At 44.3% G+C, this 20,636-nt stretch overlaps 1 non-coding gene across 1 annotated transcript; it reads left to right on the forward strand.

Annotated features, from left to right (window-relative positions):
* The first annotated feature begins 19,351 nt into the window (after positions 1 to 19,351).
* Positions 19,352 to 19,423, forward strand: TRNAE-UUC (transfer RNA glutamic acid (anticodon UUC)). Its single transcript has one exon. It is a non-coding gene; the product is annotated as a tRNA-Glu (tRNA).
* Positions 19,424 to 20,636: the final 1,213 nt, after the last annotated feature.

Below are 20,636 nucleotides of genomic sequence, written 5' to 3' on the forward strand. Positions count from 1 at the left end.
TATTTGTTGAGTTGATTTCAATTTGGAGCTAACAAATACCTTTTCTGGAAACTTTCTTTCCTTGACAATGTAAACAGGATCCTGAGGGAAGGCCAGAGCTGCTTCAAACATTGCACTCTCAGTTCTGAAGGATGGTGGAAAAGGTGGACTGCTCTGTGAGCTAGAAAACTTATTAACTTCATTAAATATTACAAAGGGAATTCCATTTCACAGTAGGCTGAGATGCCAAAGTTTGGAGACCCCTAGGAGTGGAGGAGACATTAGAATGGAACCCAAATTACCAATAATGATGTTTACCATTAATTAAGCTCCTCTCTGTGCCAGGCATAGGATGAGTCCCTTCTACCCACTAGCTTCTTTAGCCGTTACGACTCCCATGCATAGGGTGAGCATTATTTCTATTTTTTGGATGAGGAAACAGGTGCAAGTGAAACAGGGAAGGGGGCAGGGCACAACCTTCAAAAGAATGGTACAGTCCAAGGACACGACATAAACTTATTAGAACTAAATAGGTTCAAGATGGTGGATTTGTCAACTTCCACTAAACCTGGAGCCTCAGTATGCATTCATTGTAATACGTCAGCAAGCTAAATGACACCCTCACAGTTGCCATGACAATTTCCAGGCAGACCTTAAAGGTCAAAAAGTGGTTGATGGCCCAATTCCTGGAAATCTCCACCCCCTTCCCCCAAAGAGCTGAAACACTTCTTCCACGCATTAGCCTATGAAATTACCCAGCCCATAAAAGCTAACCACATCATATTTCGAGGCCACTCTTGTCTTCTGAGATGATTCACACCCTCTGTGCGGAATGTATTCCTCTCTAAATAAATCTACTTCTGGCTTCCCTGGTGGCTCAGATGGTAAAGCGTCTGCCTACAGTGCGGGAGACCCAGGTTCTATCCCTGGGTCGGGAAGATCCCCTGGGGAAGGAAATGGCAACCCACTCCAGTATTCACGCCTAGAAAATCCCATGGACCGAGGAGTCTGGTGGGCTACAGTGCATGGGGTCGCAAAGAGTTGGACATGACTGAGCAACTTCACTTCACTTCACCTATTACTTTGTCTCTCATTGAATTGTTTCTGCCATGAGACATCAAGAATCTGAACTTCCTTAAGTCCTAAAACCAGATGTGTGATCTCAGTTGGAAGATCATGGATTTTGGCTGGATTTGAGCCCCTGCACCTGAGTTCAAGTCCTACTCTGAGATGAATGGTCTCAATATCATTGACATTTGTCCTTTTGGTGATGTTGACTTCATTTGGCTGGTTTAATGATTGCTGCTGCTGCTGCTAAGTCACTTCAGTTGTGTCCGACTCTGTGTGACCCCATAGATGGCAGCCCAACAGGCTCCCCCGTCCCTGGGATTCTCTAGGCAAGAACACTGGAGTGGGTTGCCATTTCCTTCTCCAATGCATGAAAGTGAAAAGTGAAAGTGAAGTCGCTCAGTCGTGTCCGACTCTTAGCGACCCCATGGACTGCAGCCTACCAGGCTCCTCTGTCCATGGGATTTTCCAGGCAAGAGTACTGGAGTGGGGTGCCATTGCCTTTTCCAGGTCTAATGATTAAATCGACACAAAACAGATTAACAGGAGAAAAAGATTAATTCATATGTACAGAGGTCAGAAATGAGACCTCCGAAGTGAACAAAGCAGGATATTTGTGCAACATCATTTTTGGTTCATTGTGAGGGGCTTCCCTGGTGGCTCAGATGGTAAAGAATCTGTCTGCAATGCAGGAGACCCTGGTTCGAACCCTGGGTCAGGAAGATCCCCTGGATAAGAAAATGACAACCCTCTCCAGTATTCTTCCCTGGAAAATCGCATGGACTGAGGAGCATGATGGGCTACAGTCCATGGGGTCACAAAAGAGTCAGACAAGAGACACAACTCAGCGACTAAACAATAGCAACAACAGTGAAACAGAGGCTTGGGCTTGGAGTAGCCGATGGATGAAGAAGTGACAGTATTTGTTTACACAGTTTTATTAGCCTGGCATTCCCTAACTCTGCTGATAAGGATGCTCTCTCTCCTCCTGGTAGAAGGAGGATAGCTTCACATGGGAGATTTATTTCCCACTATCAAGGAGAGAAAGGGACGTTAGGTTTTTATAAATATCATTTTTTTTTCCCACCAGCTGTTTCCCAAGCAACTTTAATTCAAAATAATCAAGAAGCCATTGTGGCATATCTTGGGGGCAGGCTACTCTGAGCACCAACAGTGACCATTCTTGTGTTTGGGAAAACTTCTACTTAAAAAGAGGTAGGTTCATCTCCTGCTATAAAAGCTGGAAAGGCCAGATGTTCATTTTCTCAGAGTCCCTTGCAGTTAGGGCGAGGACACATGACCTAGGCTCTGCTAATCAGACACTCCTGCCACAGACTTCAAATCCAGAGTTGGCAACATCAAGGGATAGGAACTGTGCAGAATCTGCTCCGGTGGTAGGTGTTGGCACCCTCCACTTCAAGGGGCAGCCACATCAGGGATTCGAGCTGCCACATCAGGCATTCTTTTCTTTTTTAATTTTTCTTATTTTTGCTTTGTGTTATTAATTAATTTTATTTTTGGCTGTGCTGGGTCTTCGTTGCTGTGAGTGGGCTTTCTCTCGCTGCAGCGATCGGGAGCTCCTTTTCAATGCGGTGCACGGGCTTCTCCTTGTGGTTTCTCTTGCTGCAGCGCATGGACTCGTCTAGGCGCACAGACTTCAGTACTTGTGGTGCACGGGCTTAGTTGGCTCAAAGCATGTGGAATCTTAGTTCCCAGAATGGGGATCAAACCCATGTTCCCTGCATGGAATCCCCTGAACAGGCAGATTCTCAACCACTGGACCACCGGGAAAGTCCCAGGGGGCATCCTGGAGTCCAGCCCCGGTGCCCGTTGGACTTGGCTGTGTGAGCTCTACCTGACAGCCACAGCCGCGGGATCTGTCCCAAACTGGTTCTATAGTGTAATTTTAAGCATCATACTTGGCATCATACCTGTGAGCCTGCTTCTGGCCTTCTAGGAATTCTAGCAACTACCTGATTCCTTTTTCTGCTCAAGAGTCACTTCCTGCTGCTTGTAGCTAAGTACCGTGTGGCTGTGGGGGACTCAGGTCTGTGGCCACCCACGTGGTAAGTGGCTGGCTCTAGAACCCAGGTCCCCAGAGCTCTCTCTCTTTCCATGCAGATGCTTCCAGGTGTGTGATCAAAGGATCCCAAAGTGCCATGAGACCATAGAGGAGGTAGAGTTACCATCAATTCCTCTTAACCCAGAGACTATGTGACTTTTTGAATGCTATTGAGGGAGTATTTTAAAAGTACATGGAAGAATGGGTAGGATTTTTTAAAAACTTTTTAATTGAAATATCACACACACACACATACAATGTGTGTATGCAGCTCAAAAAATGTTCACAAATTGAGCACACTTGTGTAACTGGCATGCAAATAAAGAAGTAAAGTATTCCCAGCACCCTAGCACCTCCCTCTTCCTCCCACCCTACTCACCGCCCACAAGGAGTACCCACCATCCTACCTTGTTCCACCATAGAACGACTGTGTCTGTAAGTAGCATTACAGTGTAATCCAGAACTCTTGTTTCTGGATTGTTTTGCACAGCATGGCATTTGTAATACGGGTTCATCTCGTCACCTGTAGTTGAAGAGCATCAATTCTCACTGTGGTAGTATTTCATCATGTGACAAAAATTATGTTTAATTTTTTTTTCTTTTTTTTTTTTGGCCTCAACATGCAACATGTTGGATCTTAGCCCCACCTCCACCCCCCAACCCCACTCATTGGAAGAGCAGAGTCTTAATCACTGGATCACCAGGGAAATCCCTCGTTTTGTTTTTTAACTTGTTTATTTTTAATTGGAGGATAACTGTTTTACAACATTGTGTTGGTTTCTGCCATGTATCAACATGTCAGTACGGTTTTAGCTTGTATTCCCTGATGATGAGTGGAATTCCCTGATTTTCATGTTTATTGGCCATTTCAATTTCATTAGATTTCCTCTTTCACAAAGTTGCCTTTCCATTTGTCTATCCACTGTTTGTGTTTTGTTGTTTCCTTTTTTATCATTGACTTGCTGGAGTTGTATATCTGTTCTGGATATAAGTCCTCTGTCATCTTATGGCTTGCCTTTTAAAAAACTAACCATTTTTTTGGTATGTAAATTGCATTCCATCAAGTTCACCCTTTTAAAGTATGCACCTCAGTGGTTTTTGGTATTTTCACAGAGTTGGGCAGCCATCACCACTATCAAATTCCAGAAGACGGTTGGGTTCACTTATTCCTTCTCTGTGTCTCACCTTCATGGGCACTGGAGAGGCGAAGAGGGTGGGATAGACGTCACTGAACTTCCCGAGTAGCAGGAAAGACAATTAAACAAACACCTGCAAATGGATGGAACAGTTATGCTTGTGATAGAAGAGAGTTCAGGATGTTGTGGAAGCCTCTTGCTCGGGCACCTAGCTCAGCCCAGAGGTTGGCACGTAGGGAAGAAGCTTCCTCGGTTGAAACAACATCTGTGTGAAGACAGAAAGACTGAGTAGGAATGAGCAGGGGAGGGTGGGAGGAGAGGAGGAAACAAAGAGAGCCCTGGTGGAGGGAGAAGCTTCAGCTGAGCAGGTGTTCAAGGAAGCAGTGGGAGATGGGTGAGGGGAAGAGATGAGGGGTTCCAGGATGAAGGATCTTCGGGGCTTTGCTGTTTAAAGGCAATGTGGAGCCATGGAAAGTGCTGGAGCATGTAAGTGAGCAGATCAGAGCTGTGCTTTATGGAGATGGATCCTACTACAGTGTGCAGAATGGACTGGTGTGGGAGAGACCAGAGGCTGGGAGGACAATTTTGAGTCTATTGCAAGAAGTAACAGGAGCGTCTGTTAATTTTTAAATGCCTTTTCTAAATAACCCTCGAATTGTGAAGTTTTGTTCTTTTCCTTGTTTTTAAGTAGCTATTTGTGGGTGTGCAGTAACCCAACAAAAATGTCTCCAGGAATCGTCTCGAGCCCACTGGACGGTAGCACACAGCGGGGCATTGTGTCAGCTCTGTAGCCCTTTGTCCTCAGACACTCACTCCCTGCACAAAAAATTTCCTGGCAAACAGGCGAATAACTGTGGTTCAGTAGATACTACTGTCCTGGACTCTGATGGTCTGCCCACGTTCAGGAGGAGCAGGTAAAAACAAAATGACCTTCAGGTCTCTAGTGACACAAAACCCTTGGTCTGATCACAGCCCAGGTATTAGCAGAAAGGGCCCCTTCCCGGCTCAAACTCAGTCTCTTGAATTGAACAGTACCTGGGACCCCAGATGCTCTTTAAAGATGTTGCAGTGTCTTAATTGATCTCAGAGAAACAGAGCAACCAATTCATTCATTCTTTCTAGCTTTTCAGTTCTTGTCTTAGGAGGCATATGGAGTAAAAGAGATAGAACACATTAATGTCTGCGTATTCACAGCATTGAATGGAAGAATTGTGAATTTGGCAGTTTGCTGTGTATAATAAAGAACAGGAGGGGAAAAAAGGGTGTTGTTTTGTTTCGTTTTATTCTGTGTGTTTGCTCCTCCACCCTGCCTGGCCTCCAGCAGAGACAGCTCCACCGTTTTCTCCAGGTTATAGCTCTGTCATCCTTGATTTTCTGTTCTCCACTTCACCCTGGCCTGCTGCAGTCCATGGAGTCCCAAAGGGTGGGACACAGCTTAGCAACTGAACAACAGTAACAACATCACCCTGAATTCCCACTCCTGCTTTCTTCTCCACCATAGACACTCCCTTTAATTTTTAAAATTTATCTCATTGAAAACAAATGAGCAAAAACTTTCCATTGGCCACGCAGGTCCCTCCTGGCATTGGGCCACATCTCTGCTTTCCCTGATACAAAACTCTTCCAAAGTGCTGGGGAACAGTCTTGGGAACAGAAAGGAATGGCGGAGTGACCCATAGAAGAGGGCCTGAGTGTAATAAGACCGACCCCGCACAGGTATAGAGCTGAAGGTTAAGTGATGTCACTGCCTCTGTCCCTCTGGTCAGCTCGGTGGTTGGAGGCCCGGGGGTCTACACTGGGTGGCCATGGGGCTGCTGATGGCCAGACACGAGGGTCAGGGAGACCTGCATGAGGACTTCCATGGTCACGGCTAGACACCCAGGTGTGGCTTTCCACCCAGGACACTCACAAGAGCATCCAGCAGAGGCACACCCATGTCACAGCCATGGAGGATATGCCCCGTGCCCCTATTTACCACTCCCGTGGCCACCTCTCCCACAGAGGACGTGGATATGACCGTGAGCACAGCCTATGCACTGGGGCCACAGCACTGATCTCTGCTCTGCAGCTGCATTTTTCTTTCCCTTCCTTATCCCCAAGGAGTCCAGTTCCCCCAGCATCGCTCTCCACCCTCGATCTTATTCGGTTTTGCTTGGGGTGGGCTCCGGGGAGAATGATGTCTTCTGGCACCTTGACCTTCCACCTGCTCTGAAACCTCATCCCCCTCCACTCTCTGGAGCACCACGGGAGGTCCTCTCTGTGTCTCGAGACAATGGGTCCTCAGGAGAACTGTCACCTCTTTGTGAGACATTTTAGAAGGATCGGCACATGCTCTGATCACACATCGAATTCACAGACGTGGAAGATGGGTGGGTGGGTGGGGGGAATCCTCTGAAGGAGAAGCAGAGCTCAGAGGAAGAAGAAAAGGAACTGGGAGCTGGGTGGTCTCAGGTGAGCAGAGGGAGGGGCACAAGACTCAAAGATGGGGCTGCAGACCCCAGAGAACCAGAGGACAAACCAGGTTCAGACCTGTATGCCTTAGGCTGAATCTGGCTGCCGATTGGCACCAACTTCACAGGTGGTCTGGAAGTCCAGAGCTGACCACAGCGGACTGTCCTGCTGCAGGAAGTGCCCCATGGAGTTGGGGACTTTGCCTTGTTGATCCAGTCTGGATATAGGGGCGCAGTGGGTACAGCCTGTGCCCTCCTCACTCAAGGAGGGGCCTGGGCAGTAACGTGCCAGTGGTTCAATCCTAGCTGGGCTCTGCCACTCACCGCCTTATCTACAGACCAACTTTGCCCTGTGTGTGGGCGGCCTGAGCTGTTAAAGTAGGCATCGCCATTGCAGTCACTTCAGAATATGCCAGGGCAAGTTGTCATGATGGCACTCACGGTCCATTCATGTGAGAGTTGGCATCAACTGCCCCAAACTTCTAGCCTCTGATTCCTCAAGGTCAGGGGTCTGTGGAGGTTGGGGGACCTGGCCAGGGACCTGTGCTAAGGAAGGAGCCATATCCGAGGGAAACAGTGGCTTTGGTACAAGGACCACTAGAGTCTGGCAGTCTTACAGGGCCTGTAGAGATGAAATTGAGAGGCCAGAGGGACGGTGCCTTTGGGCACGGGCTGGCCACATTGTTGGATTTGGGAAGGGGGGTACCTGGGGTGACGACGAAGGCTGGAGGAGAGAGAGGGGATGGCAGCCCACTCCGTGTACCCCCCTACCTGTTCTCAGATGACCAAGCTGCCACACACAGAATTTTCCAAGGTCTGCGTCTCTTTTCCCTCCTGATGGTGCAGCCTTCAAGGGAGGTCAGAGTCCTGGAGACATAGGGAAGCAGAAGGAGCTGAGGATAGACATCCCAAGTTAAACTTAGGACTTTCCTGATGGTCCAGTGGCTAAGACTCCCCTATGCCAAGGGCCCAGGTTCTAATCCTGATCAGGGAACTAGATCCCACCTGCCACAAATAAGAGTTCACATGTCTCAACTAAAGAACCTGAGTGCTGCAACAAAGACTGAAGATCCTGCAAGCTGAAACTAAGACCAGGTGCAGCCAAATAAATTAAAAAATCTTTTTTAAAAACCTTTGACCTGATCCGGGAGTGACTGGGGAGGTAAGGGATTAGCTGCTAATCTCATGACCTGATTTGTATATGAGTGTGTGTGTGTGAGTCAGTGTGTGTGTTTCTATTCTTTTTATATCACTGTTAGAATGGAGAGCAGAGGTGGTAACTGGAAATAGAGTTCTCGAGTCTTCCAAGCCACCCCCCACCCCCCGACACACACACACACAAAGTGCTGTCTCTACTTGCTTTACTGACTTCTTTTCCTGATCTCTCTAGAGCCCTTTCTAGTGAGGCTTTTAATTCCATCATTGCATTAAGTTAACTTTACCAAAACTCTTTCGTGCTGCCTCATTTTATTAACTTATCAGTAGAATTCAGTTCAGTTCAGTTCAGTCCTTAAGTGGTATCCGACTCTTTGCAACCCCATGGACTGCAGCATGCTAGGCCTCCCTGTCCATCACCAATTCCTGGAGTTTACTAAAACTCATGTCCATTGAGTCGGTGATGCCATCCAACCATCTCATCCCCTTCTCATCCAACCATGTTGTCCCCTTCTCCTCCCACCTTTAATCTTTCTCAGCATCAGGGTCTTTTCCTTTGAGTCAGTTCTTCACATCAGGTGGCCAAAATATTGGAGTTTCAGCTTCAGCATCAGTCTCTCCAATGAATATTCAGGACTGATTTCTTTAGGATGGACTGGTTAGATCTCCTTGCTGTCCAAGGGACTCTTGTGAGTCTTCTCCAACACCACAGTTCAAAAGCATCAATTCTTCAGTGCTTAGCTTTCTTTATAGTCCAACTCTCACATACATACATGACTACTGGAAAAACCATAGCTTTGACTAGATGGACCTTTGTAGGCGAAGTAATGTCTCTGCTTTTTAATATGCTGTCTAAGTTGGTTATAACTTTCCTTCCCAGGAGCAAGAATCTTTTAATTTCATGGCTGCAGTCACCACCTGCAGTGATTTGGAGCCCCCAAAAATAAAGTCTGTTACTCTTTCCCCATCTATTTGCCATGAAGAAATGGGACCAGATGCCATGATCTTAGTTTTTTGAATGTTGAGTTTTAAGCCAGCTTCTTCACTCTCCTCTTTCACTTTCATCAAGAGACTCTTTAGTTCTTTGATTTCTGCTGTAAGGATGGTGTCATCTGCATATCTGAGTTATTGATATTTCTCCAGGCAATCTTGATTCCAGCTTGTGCTTCATCCAGTCCAGCATTTCTCATGATGTACTCTGCATATAAGTTAAATAAGCAGGGTGACAATATAAAGCCTTGATGTACACCTTTCCTGATTTGGAACCAGTCTGTTGTTCCATGTCCAGTTCTGACTGTTGCTTCTTGACCTGCATACACATTTCTCAGGAGGCAGATAAGGTAGTCTGGTAGTACCATCTCTTTCAGAATTTTCCACAGTCTGTTTTGATCCACACAAAGGCTTTGGCATAATCAATAAAGCAGAAGTAGATGTTTTTCTGGAACTCTCTGGCTTTTTCAATGATCCAACGGATGTTGACAATTTGATCCCTGGTTCCTCTGCCTTTTCTAAAACCAGCCTAAACATCTGGAAGTTCACGGTTCATGTACTGTTAAAGCCTGGCTTGGAGAATTTTGAGCATTACTTTGCTAGTGTGTGAGATGAGTGCAATTGTGCGGTAGTTTGACCATTCTTTGGCGTTGCCGTTCTTTGGGATTGGAATTAAAACTGACCTTTTCCAGTCCTGTGGCCACTGCTGAGTTTTCCAAATTTGCTGACATATCGAGTGCAGCACTTTCACAGCATCATCTTTTAGGATTTGAAATAGCTCAACTGGAATTCCATTGCCTCCACTAGCTTTGTTTGTAGTGATGCTTCCTAAGGCCCACTTGACTTCACATTCCACGATGTCTGGCTTTAGGTAAGTGATCACACCATCATGATTATATGGGTCGTGAAGATCTTTTTTGTATAGTTCTTCTGTATATTCTTGCCACCTCTTCTTAACATTTTCTGCTTCTGTTAGGTCCATACCATTTCTGTCCTTTATTGCGCTCATTTTTGCATAAAATATTCCCTTGGTATCTCTGATTTTCTTGAAGAGATCTCTAGTCTTTCCCATCATATTTTTTCCTCTATTTCTTTGTATTGATCACTGAGGAAGGCTTTCTTATATCTCCTTGCTATTCTTTAGAACTCTGCATTCAAATGGGTATACCTTTCCTTTTCTCCTTTGCCTTTAGCTTCTCTTCTTTTCTCAGCTATTTCTAAGGCCTCCTCAGACAACCATTTTGCCTTTTTACATTTCTTTTTCTTGAGGATGGTCTTGATCCTTGCCTCCTATACAATGTCATGAACCTTGGTCCATAGTTCTTCAGGCACTCTGTCTATCAGATCTAATCCCTTGAATCTATTTGTCACATCCACTGTATAATCATAAGAGATTTTATTTAGGTCATACCTGAATGGTTTAGTGGTTTTCCCTACTTTCTTCAATTTAAGTCTGAATTTGGCAATAAGAAGTTCATGATCCGAGCTACAGTCAGTTCCTGGTCTTGTTTTTGCTGACTCTATAGAGCTTCTCCATCTTTGGCTGCAAAGAATATAATCAGTCCAAAATCAGTATTGACCATCTGATGATGTCCTTGTGTAGAATCTTCTCTTGTGTTATTGGAAGAGGGTGTTTGCTATCTATGACCAGTGCATTCTCTTGGCAAAACTTTGTTAGCCTTTGACCTGCTTCATTCTGTACTCCAAGGCCAAATTTGCCTATTATTCCAGGTATCTCTTGACTTCCTACTTTTGCATTCCAGCCCCCTATAATGGAAAGGATATCTATTTTGGGTGTTACTTCTAGAAGGTCTTGTAGGTCTTTGTAGAACCATTCAACTTCAGCTTCTTCAGCATTACTGGTCAGGGCATAGACTTGGATTACTGGGATACTGAATGGTTTGCCTTGGAAACAAACAGAGATCATTCTGTTGTTTTTGAGAATGCCTTCAATTACTGCATTTGGGACTCTTTTGTTGACTATGATGGCTACTCCATTTCTTCTAAGGGATTCCTGCCCACAGAAGTAGATATAATGGTCATCTGAGTTAGATTCACCCATTCCAGTGCATTTTAGTTCGCTGATTCCTAAAATGTCGATGTTCACTCTTGCCATCTCCTGTTTGACCACTTCCAATTTACCTTGATTCATGGAGCTAACACTCCAGGTTCCTATGCAACATTGCTCTTTATAGCATCGGACTTTACTTGCATCACCAGTCACATCCACAACCGGGTGTTGTTTTTGCTTTGGCTCTGTCTCTTCATTCTTTCTCGAGTTGTTTCTCCAGTAGCATATTGGTCACCTACAGACCTGGGGAGTTCATCTTTCAGTATCCTATCTTTTTGCCTTTCATACTGTTCATGGGCTTCTCAAGGCAAGAATACTGAAGTGGTTTGCCATTCCCTTCTCCAGTGGACCACGTTTTGTCAGAACTCTCTACAATGACCCGTCCATCTTGGGTGGCCCTACATGGCATGTCTTATCATTTCATTGAGTTAGACAAAGCTGTGGTGCATGTGATCAGACTGGTTAGTTTTCTGTGACTGAGGTTTTCAGTCTGTCTGCCCTCTGATGGAGGATAAGAGGCTTATGGAAGCTTCCTGGTGGGAGAGACTGACTGAGGGGGAAACTGGGGCCCATTCTGATGGGGTGGGGGGGTGGTACCTGGGTCAATGAAGAAGGCTGGAGGAGAGAGGGGGGATGGCAGCCCACTCCGTGTGCCCCCCGACCTGTTCTCAGATGACCAAACTGCCACACAGCCTTTTCCAAGGTCTGCATCTCTTTTCCCTCCTGATGGTGCAGCCTTCAGGGAAGGCCAGAGCCCTGGAGAGAGAGGGAAGCAAAAAGAGCTGAGGATAAACATCGTTTAAACTTGGGACTTTCCTGATGGTCCAGTGGCTAAGACTCTGCATTCCCAATGCCAGGGGCCGGGGTTCCATCCCTGATCAGGGAACTAGACCCCGCAACTAAGAGTTCACATGTCTCAACTAAAGAACCTGAGTGCTGCAACAAAGACTGAGGACCCTGCAAGCTGCAACTAAGACCAGGTGCAGCCAAATACATTAAAAAATCTTTTTTAAAAACCTGTGACCTGATCCGGCATTGACTGGGGAGGTAAGGGATTAGCTGCTAATCTCATGACCTGATTTGTATATGAGTGTGTGTGTGTGAGTGAGTGTGTGTGTTTCTATTCTATTTATATCACCGTTTGAATGGAGAGCAGAGGTGGTAACTGGAAATAGAGTTCTTCCAAGCCCCCTGCACGCCCCCCCCACACACAAAGTACCATCTCTACTTGCTTTACCCACTTCTTCTGGTCTCTCTAGAGCCCTTTCTAGTGAGGCTTTTAATTTCATCATTGCATTAAGTTAACTTTACCAAAACTCTTTAGTGCTGCCTCATTTTATCAACTTATCAGTAGAATTGGGCACAGCCTATTGCTCCTACCTTCTGGAAATACTTTCTCGCTTGCCCTCCAGAACCCTACCCTCTCTTAGTTCTTTTCCAACCTCAGCGACCATTTCTTTCCAGCCCCTTTGCTGGCTCCTCACCACCTTCCCTCCTTCTAAATAAAGAAGTGTCTCTGTGCTTGATCTCAGTCTCTCTTGCTCATTCCTTGGTGACTTCATTTAATTCCTTGACTTTTTGTGTAGGATATGATTAATATAAATAAATTAAATACAAATCTATTATATTGAAATTATTAATGACATCAGTCAAGATGTTCCTATTCTTATTTTTTCTGCACTTGATAAAATATTCTCAGAGAAATGTTAGTGTGTCTCACTATGATTAAATATGTTTTCTTTTCCCTTATATTTTTCTTCTAATTTTTGCTTTATTTATCTTTGTGGTTAAGGTATCTAATGGTTTATGATGTCTGTCTTCTTTGTGAAGTGTACCTTTTATCATTAAAAATATTCATCTTTGTTTCATTTAAAAATAAATAAACTTTAAAAAAAAAAATCCCCTGATTTAGAGACTTCCCTGGTGGTCCCGTGACTGAGACTCCTCACTCCCCAGGAGGGCCCAGGTTCTATCCCTGATTAGGGAACTGGATCCCACATGCTGCGGTTGGGAGTTTGTGTGCGGCAGCTGGGGACCCTGTGTGTCCCGGCTAAAGACCCCGCATGTTGCAAGGACGACCAAGGGTCCCAGGTGCCACAACTAAGACCTAGTGCAGTCAAATAAATAAATACTAAAAGAAGAAGAAGAAGTGAGATACAAGAGTACATACTGTATCCAAAAAAAAAAAAAAAAAAATCCCATGATTTAAATACCTCCTATCTATTGCAGCTTCTAAAAGTGTAACCTCAGAGCTCTCCCCTGAATTCTATTCTAGACAAACGGCCAATAGACTCCTGATACCTCCACTTGGGTGTCTAATGGGCATCCTGAACATTCAAACCAAACTCCTGGTTTTTTCACCAAAACTTACTCTCCTTCCCAGTCTTTCTATCAATCTTCCGGGTGCTCAGGCCAAAACCCTCAGCAACATCCATGGTACCTCCAGTTCCCTCAACACCCATTCACTCATAAATTGTCTGCTTTTTTAAAAATCCTCATTTTTCTCCCAGTTTATAGCTGGTCCTTTTACTCTTGGTGGTATCTTTTGATGAACAAATGTTTTTCATTTAATGTAGTCAAATTTGTTTCTTTGATGCTTAGCACTTCTGAAAATATTTTGTTTGAGGTATTTGTTCCCCATCCCTAGTCTTTAAAGATATTCGCTGGTAGCTTTTCACTTTTTCTCTGAAGATTGGCCTTTCACATCTCTCATACCACCCTCTTCTAAATCACCATCACCTTGTCCTGGATTGCTGTAATCTCTCATTAACACTTCCCCAGCCTCTAGTCTTAGCTCTGTACAAAAACCGTGGTGATTCTATAAAATAAGCCAAATCATTTCACTCCTCCCCTAAAAACCTCTCATTTTGCTCCAAGCAAAACCCTAAGTGAATACACAGCCTGTAAAGCCCTGTGTGGCCTCGCCTACTACACCTCTCTCTTCCTATGCCTCACTCTCTCTCTACTCTGACCACGCATTTAGCAACTTAATGTTTCTAAAACATACCAAACACACTCCCACCTCAGGACCTTTGCACATACTGTTCTCTGCCCAGAGTTCTCATTCCCCACATATCCAATCTTGTTCCTCCTCTTAAAGAGTTTCCCTTATCAGAGAGGACTTCCATGCCCACCCTGTATTAAAAAATAGCACATCTCTGACTTCTCTGGTGGAACAGTGGATAGGAATCTGCCTTCTAATGCAGGGGACACAGGCTCCATCTCTGGTCCGTGAAGATTTCACATGCCACAGAGGCCCATGTGCCACAACTACTGAGTCCAAGTACTGCAACTAGTGAAGCCTGAGTGCTCTAGAGCCCATGATCTGCAACGAGAGAAGCCACTGCAAAGAGAAGCCACAATGAAGAGTAGCCCCTGCTCGCCACAACTAGAGAAAGTCCATGTGCAGCACCAAAGAACCGTGCAACCAAAAATAAATAATAGAAAAATACAGTGAGTCTCTTAAAAAATATACCACATCTCCTGCATCCACAGTCTTCATCTTGTGTTTGTCATTTATTTTTCTTTATCATCTCTTTTCTTCTAGTAGAATGTAAGTTCTATAAAAACCACAATGTTCTTAGTTTGCTACTATATCCTCAATGTCAGGAGTGGTACCTGACATATAATAAGTATTAAAGAATACTACTGAATACTTGATGGAGTGAATGAATGTGTCTTGAAAAACATAGTGTTCATTTAAGAATAAATGTTTTGACTGTACATAAGTTTACATAAATGTGGTATAGATATTCTGCTTCTTGCCTTCTCACTGAATGTAAATCCAGTTCATCATTTCTAACCACTGTATAGTGTACCATCAAAGGCCATATTTTCTCATTTGTCTTCTTAATGGTGGACGCACCATGGTTTGCCTCCAGCTTCAGCTACGTACATAACATGAAATAAATATTCTGAAATGTTACTGTTGTTTTTATTCACTAAGTCGTGTCTGACTCTTCTTTTATATTATTATGTTTTTGTGTGGGTCCAGCTCTTTTGTGACCCCAAGAACTGTAGCCTGTCAGGCTCCTCTGTTCGTGGAATTTCCTAGGCAAGAATACTGAAGTGGGTAGCCATTTCCTTCTCCAGGGGATCTTCCCAATGCAGGGATCGAACCTAGGTCTCCTGAATTGGTAGGCGGATTCTTTACCACTGAGGCACCAAGTAAGCCCTCTTCTGAAACTCACACATTATGAATCTGTGTGAAAGGTCTTTTTGGTATTTGGGGGGTGGGGAGTGGAGGGAGTGGGGTGGTATATACATAAATACTCAGGAGTAGAATTGGTGAGTCACAGGACAAACAGAGATATACTTATCTATGTACAGCGTTTTGGGACAAAGCACGCATAAATTCATGCCTCCCTCCATCAGCAATTTGTGGAAAATTCTGTTTTCTCCATATCTTTACTGGCCCTTTGAATTGCCTTGAGTTTCTACTTTTTGGCATTATAACAGATATAAAATGTCATCTAATTGTTGCTTTCATTTGGATTTCTCTGATTACCAGCTAAGAGCTCATAGAGTTTTAAGTTCTGACATTTGCAATGTTTGGAGGTTTTTTTGTTTGTTTTGTTTTGCTTTGATTTTTGAGGGGAGAGAATCCCTTCTCTCCCCTTTCTCTAGGGGAGAAATCTCTATCTAGATACTAATAAGATTTATTAAGTCATATATTCTCCTTTATTCCCCATATCTCATCACTTTCTCCTGGATTCAGTTCTCTTCTTGCTCTGTGCTTACTTTAGGAGGCATTTCAAAGGTCTTTCATGGCAACATTCCTGAGGTCTTGAATAAATATTTATTTTCCTGGAGTATTTAAATGACAGTATAACTAGAGATAAAGTTCTTGTTCCAAAGTTCTTTGCCTTCTAGCACTTTGAAAATATTAGTCCATTGTCTTTGGCATCCCAGCTATTAAGGAGTTCAAAGATATAATAATATGGCCAGGAATTTTTCTCTGCCACATTGTATTGTATTTGTAAAATACCAAATATGAAACATTTTTGGACTTTTCTGGTGGTGCAGTGGTTGAGAATCCGCCTTCCAGTGCAGGGGATGGGAGTTCCATCCCTGGTCAGGGAGCTAAGATCTCACATGCCATGGAGCAACTAAGGCTGTGCGCCACAACTAGAAGAAGCCCTTGTGCCTCAACAAAGACCTAGAGCAGCCAAAAAAAGAGTAACATTTCTAAAAACTGGCTCTGAACACGCCCTGATTCAAGAGTTGGAGCATTACCAGGGCTGTTTAAAAATCTACCTCCTCACTCCTTCCCTATCTTATCTTCTATTCTCCACCATCAACCCATCAGGGAACCACTTTCGTGAATGTTCCTCACTTTAAAAATAATTTTGTTATAAATGTGTGCTGTCTTAAAATAATACATGGTTTAGTTTTGCTATGTTTTTTTTTCAGCTTTTAATAAATGAGCTCATATTGTACATGTGAAGCTAAATTGAAGTGAAGGCCTCTCAGTCTTGTCTGACTCTTTATTACCCCAGACTGTAGCCTGCCATGCTCCTCTCTCCAAAAAATTCTCCAGGCAAGAATGCTGAAGAGGTTAGTCATTCCCTTCTCCAGGGGATCTTCCCTACCTGGGGATGGAACCTGGGTTTCCCACATTGTAGGCATATTCTTTACCATTTGAGCCCCCAGGAAAGCCATCATATTGTGCATAGTCTTCTGCAACTTTTTTTTTTTTTACTCAGCTTTAGATTTCTGTTTCATCTATTTTGTTGAATGGAGCTGTACTTAATCCTGATTCTTTTTGCATAATATCCCACTTTGGAATCATATTACAATCTATCCCTTATCCTGATGACAGACATTTAGGTTTACATTCAAGTTTTTGACAGTAGAAAGAATATTGTTATGAATACTTTATACATATCTCTTGGTACATGCATACAACTGTTTGGAGTAAGGGTCATAAGGTTTGCATATCTTTAATTTTATTCAATAAGGCCAAATTGTTTTCTGGAGTGATTGTAAAATTTCCCTTTTTTTTTTTAATTGCATTATAGTTGCTTTACAGTGTTGTGTTAATTTCCACTGTACAATGAAGTGAGTATGTCTGTGCACTTCAGCTAGATGTACACACTTTTCCACTTCCTCATGGATCTTCCTCCCCAGCAACCATCCCACCCATCTAGGTCACCACAGAGCACCAAGGTGAGCAACCCGTGCTATACAGCAGGTTTCCACTAGCTATCTCTTTCACCCATGACAATGTACATATATCAATCCCAATCTCCTAATTCACCCTGCACCCCATCTTCCCCACGTTCACACATCTGTCCTCTGTAGGCATCTCTGCTCCTGCCTTTCAAATGAGCCTGGGTCCTGCAACTACTGAACCCTGGGCGCCAAGAGCCTGTGCTCCACAGTGAGAAGCCACTGCAGTGAGAAGCCTGTGTATCACAGCAAAGAGTAGGCCCCACTTACTACAACTAGAGAAGGCTCAAGCAAAAGGCAGTGAAGACCCCGTGCAGCCAAACATAAATAAATTAATCCATTTTTAAAAATTATTTGACATTCAACAAGACGGAAAACTGTGATCTGTAATGAAGAGAAAGATCAGTCAATATACAGATATCCACAAATGACCCAAACGTTGAAATTCGCAAAAAGTTGAAATAACATGGATGAATTTGTCAGAGTCTGCAGAAGATCTGCATAATGACTGAAGAGATGGGAAATTTCAGGAGAAAGTTGGAAACTATAAAAGAAAAACCAAGTTGAAATCCCCAAACTGAAAATGCCATATCTGCAGTCAAAAATGCTTTGGATGTGATATAGGTTGGATATAACCAAGGAAATGACCGGTGAACGTAAAAACAGATCAGTAGATGGGAGTTGCTTGGTGGCCTAGTGGTTAGGATTCAGGGCTTCACTGCTGTGGCCCGCCTGGGTTTAACCTCTGGCAGGGGAACTGAAAACCTGAAAACTGCATGGTGTTGGGAGGGGGAGGGAGAAACAGATCCGTGGATATGGTCTCAACCGAGAGAATGAAAGGTCCATAATCAAAAAGGAAAAAAAAAGGACAACCAATTAATGCCCAAAGGGCAATAACACAGTAATCTTTGGAGTTGTCTTTTTCTTTTTAATTTAATTTTATTCTTGGCTGCGCTGGGTCTTCATTGCTGCTAGGATTTTTCTCTAACTGCGGCGGTGGGGCGGTGGGGGGGCTGCTCTATAGTTGCGGTGCACAGGTTTCTCATTGCAGTGGCTTCTCCTGTTGAGTTGGCGAGCTTCAGTAGTTATAGCACGTGGACTCAGTAGTTGTGGCTCCCCGGCTCCAGAACACAGGCTCAATAGCTGTGGCTCACGGGCTTAGCTTCCCAGGGGGCGCCAGTGGTGAAGAAGACGCCTGCCAATGCAGGAAGACCTGAGACATGGGTTCCATCCCTGGGTTGGGAAGATCCCCTGGAGGAGGAAATGGCAACCCACTCCACTATTCTTGCCTGGGAAATCCCATGCACAGAGGAGCCTGGCGGACTACTGTCCCACGGGGTCACAAAGAGTCAGACACGGCTGAAGCGACTTAGCACGCACGCACGGACTTAGCTGCTCCTCGGCGTGTGGGATCTTCCCAGATTAGGGATCAAACCCGTGTCTCCTGCATTGGCAGGAGGATTCTTTACCACTGAGCTGCAACGGGAGCCCTGGAATTATCTTTTTTTAGTAAAATAATTTTTGTATTGCTATTGGACAGAATAACATGGGGTTTCTGTGGTGGCTCAGATGGTAAAGCGTCTGCCCGCAATGAGGGAGACCCAGATTCGATTCCTGGGTTAAGATCGCCTGGAGAAGGAAATGGTAACCCACTCCAGTATCCTTGCCTGAAAAATTCCAAGAACAGAGGGGCCTGGTGGGCCACAGTCCATGGGGTCGCAAAAAGTCGGACACGACTGAGCGACTTCACTTTCTTTCTTTCTTTCACTTTCTTTCTTTCTGGACAGAAAGCATTTGAGTTAAGCTCGTTAACCGAAAGCTCGGCCTCTGTACACCCTTGCCGAATCAAATCCCAGAGACAAGAGTTTGGGGTGAAGCAGGAAAGGATAGCTTTATTGCTTTGCCGGGCGATGGGAGACACACACTGGGCTTTTGCCTCAAAAACCTATGTGTCTCAAATCCAGAGAATTTAATGACGGTTTTTATAACAGTGGGTCAAATGTAGGGTCTTTGAAGGAAATGGCAACCCACTCCAGTACTCTTGCCTAGAGAATCCCATGGACAGAGGACCCTGGCCGGCTACAGCCCATGGTGTCGCAAGAGTTGGACGCGACTTAGTGACTAAACCACCACTTGACAAGACTGGGTGTGAAACTGTTTGCACCCCCTTAACCTCCAATCGGGTGGTTCCTCTCCTGAACTTGATGAACGGCTCTGGTCCCTTTCATCTTGCCTCACGTAGTTTCCTGGCCGCCCCGCCCTCGTCTTCTCCCACATGGTCTAGCGGTTAGGATTCCTGGTTTTCACCCAGGCGGCCCGGGTTCGACTCCCGGTGTGGGAAGAAAGAAGCTTTTTGGACCTCCTAGGTGGCGCTAGTGTAAAGAATCCTGTCAACGCAAGAAACAGTAAGAGACTCCGTATTCTCTACCCCTGAGTCACCAAGGAAGCCCTTAATTAGCAACCATTCAAAAACGCTCTTTCTAAATCAAGGAAGGTGACGGAGGCAGGAGTCTTGCCTACTAGAAAAAGGGATCAGAAAGATCTCCATGCCTGGGAACCCCACACGGCCCTTCTCGGTTTCAGCCTCAGCCTTCTACAAATTAATATCTAGCATAACATACTTTCTAAGTGTTTTGATCAATAGTAAATAATAAATGAAATAAAAGAACACCCTTGTAAAGAATTGGATAATCCGCCTTGAGGGCAGATTCTTTACCAGCTGAGCCACAAGGGAAGGCCGAGAACACGGGAGTGGGTAGCCTATCCCTCCTCCATCTCATCTTCCTGACTCAGGAATCGAACTGGAGTTTCCAGCATTGCAGGTGGATACTTTACCAACTGAGCTATCAGGAAAGCCCATAGTTTTTAAATGTTTTAATCAATAGTAAATAATAAATGAAATAAAAGTACACTCCTCTAAAGAATTGGATAATCACTGATAAGAACTGCTAGGCAATGCCCCAAAATATTAAAAAGAAATGCAATAATTCCTTTTAGCCTATTTCCAAACTTTGAGTAGTTTTTCCTAAACAAGAGTTAAGAGCTAAGACTTAAAAGATAAACATGGCTTTTAAGAGCTAAGACTTAAAAGATAAACATGGCTTTCTTCTTTTCTTCTCTTTTTCTCTTCTTTTTCTCTCTCTTGAAGACGTCTAGAGTTTTGTATATACCAAGAACTACGCTAAACATTTTAGGAATATAAACATGTTTAATCAGAGTAAAAGACAAATTGTCCCAAATTTGATCTAGGGCAAAATGCTTTTGTAGGATCTAATTCACAGCTTCCCTCTAGGAAAAACAAAAACAAAATTTCTGAGAATATGTTGTCGACTAAAAAGATGCACAGGGTGAGAGTTAAATTTTATTTAGGGCAGAATGAGAACTGCAGCCTGGGAGACTGCAGCACCTCAGATAGCTCTATGGAATTACTCCAAAGAGGCAGTGGGGGAAGGTCAACATATAAGATGTTGGTGAAGGGGGAGTTCAATGCAATCAAGCGCCTTACAAAAGGTTTTCTACTAGTCAAGAGGAGCTGGTGTCACCATGAAGGGATT

The sequence above is a fragment of the Dama dama genome, chromosome 8 (genome assembly GCF_033118175.1).
Source record: "Dama dama isolate Ldn47 chromosome 8, ASM3311817v1, whole genome shotgun sequence".
Classification (NCBI taxonomy): Eukaryota; Metazoa; Chordata; class Mammalia; order Artiodactyla; family Cervidae; genus Dama; species Dama dama.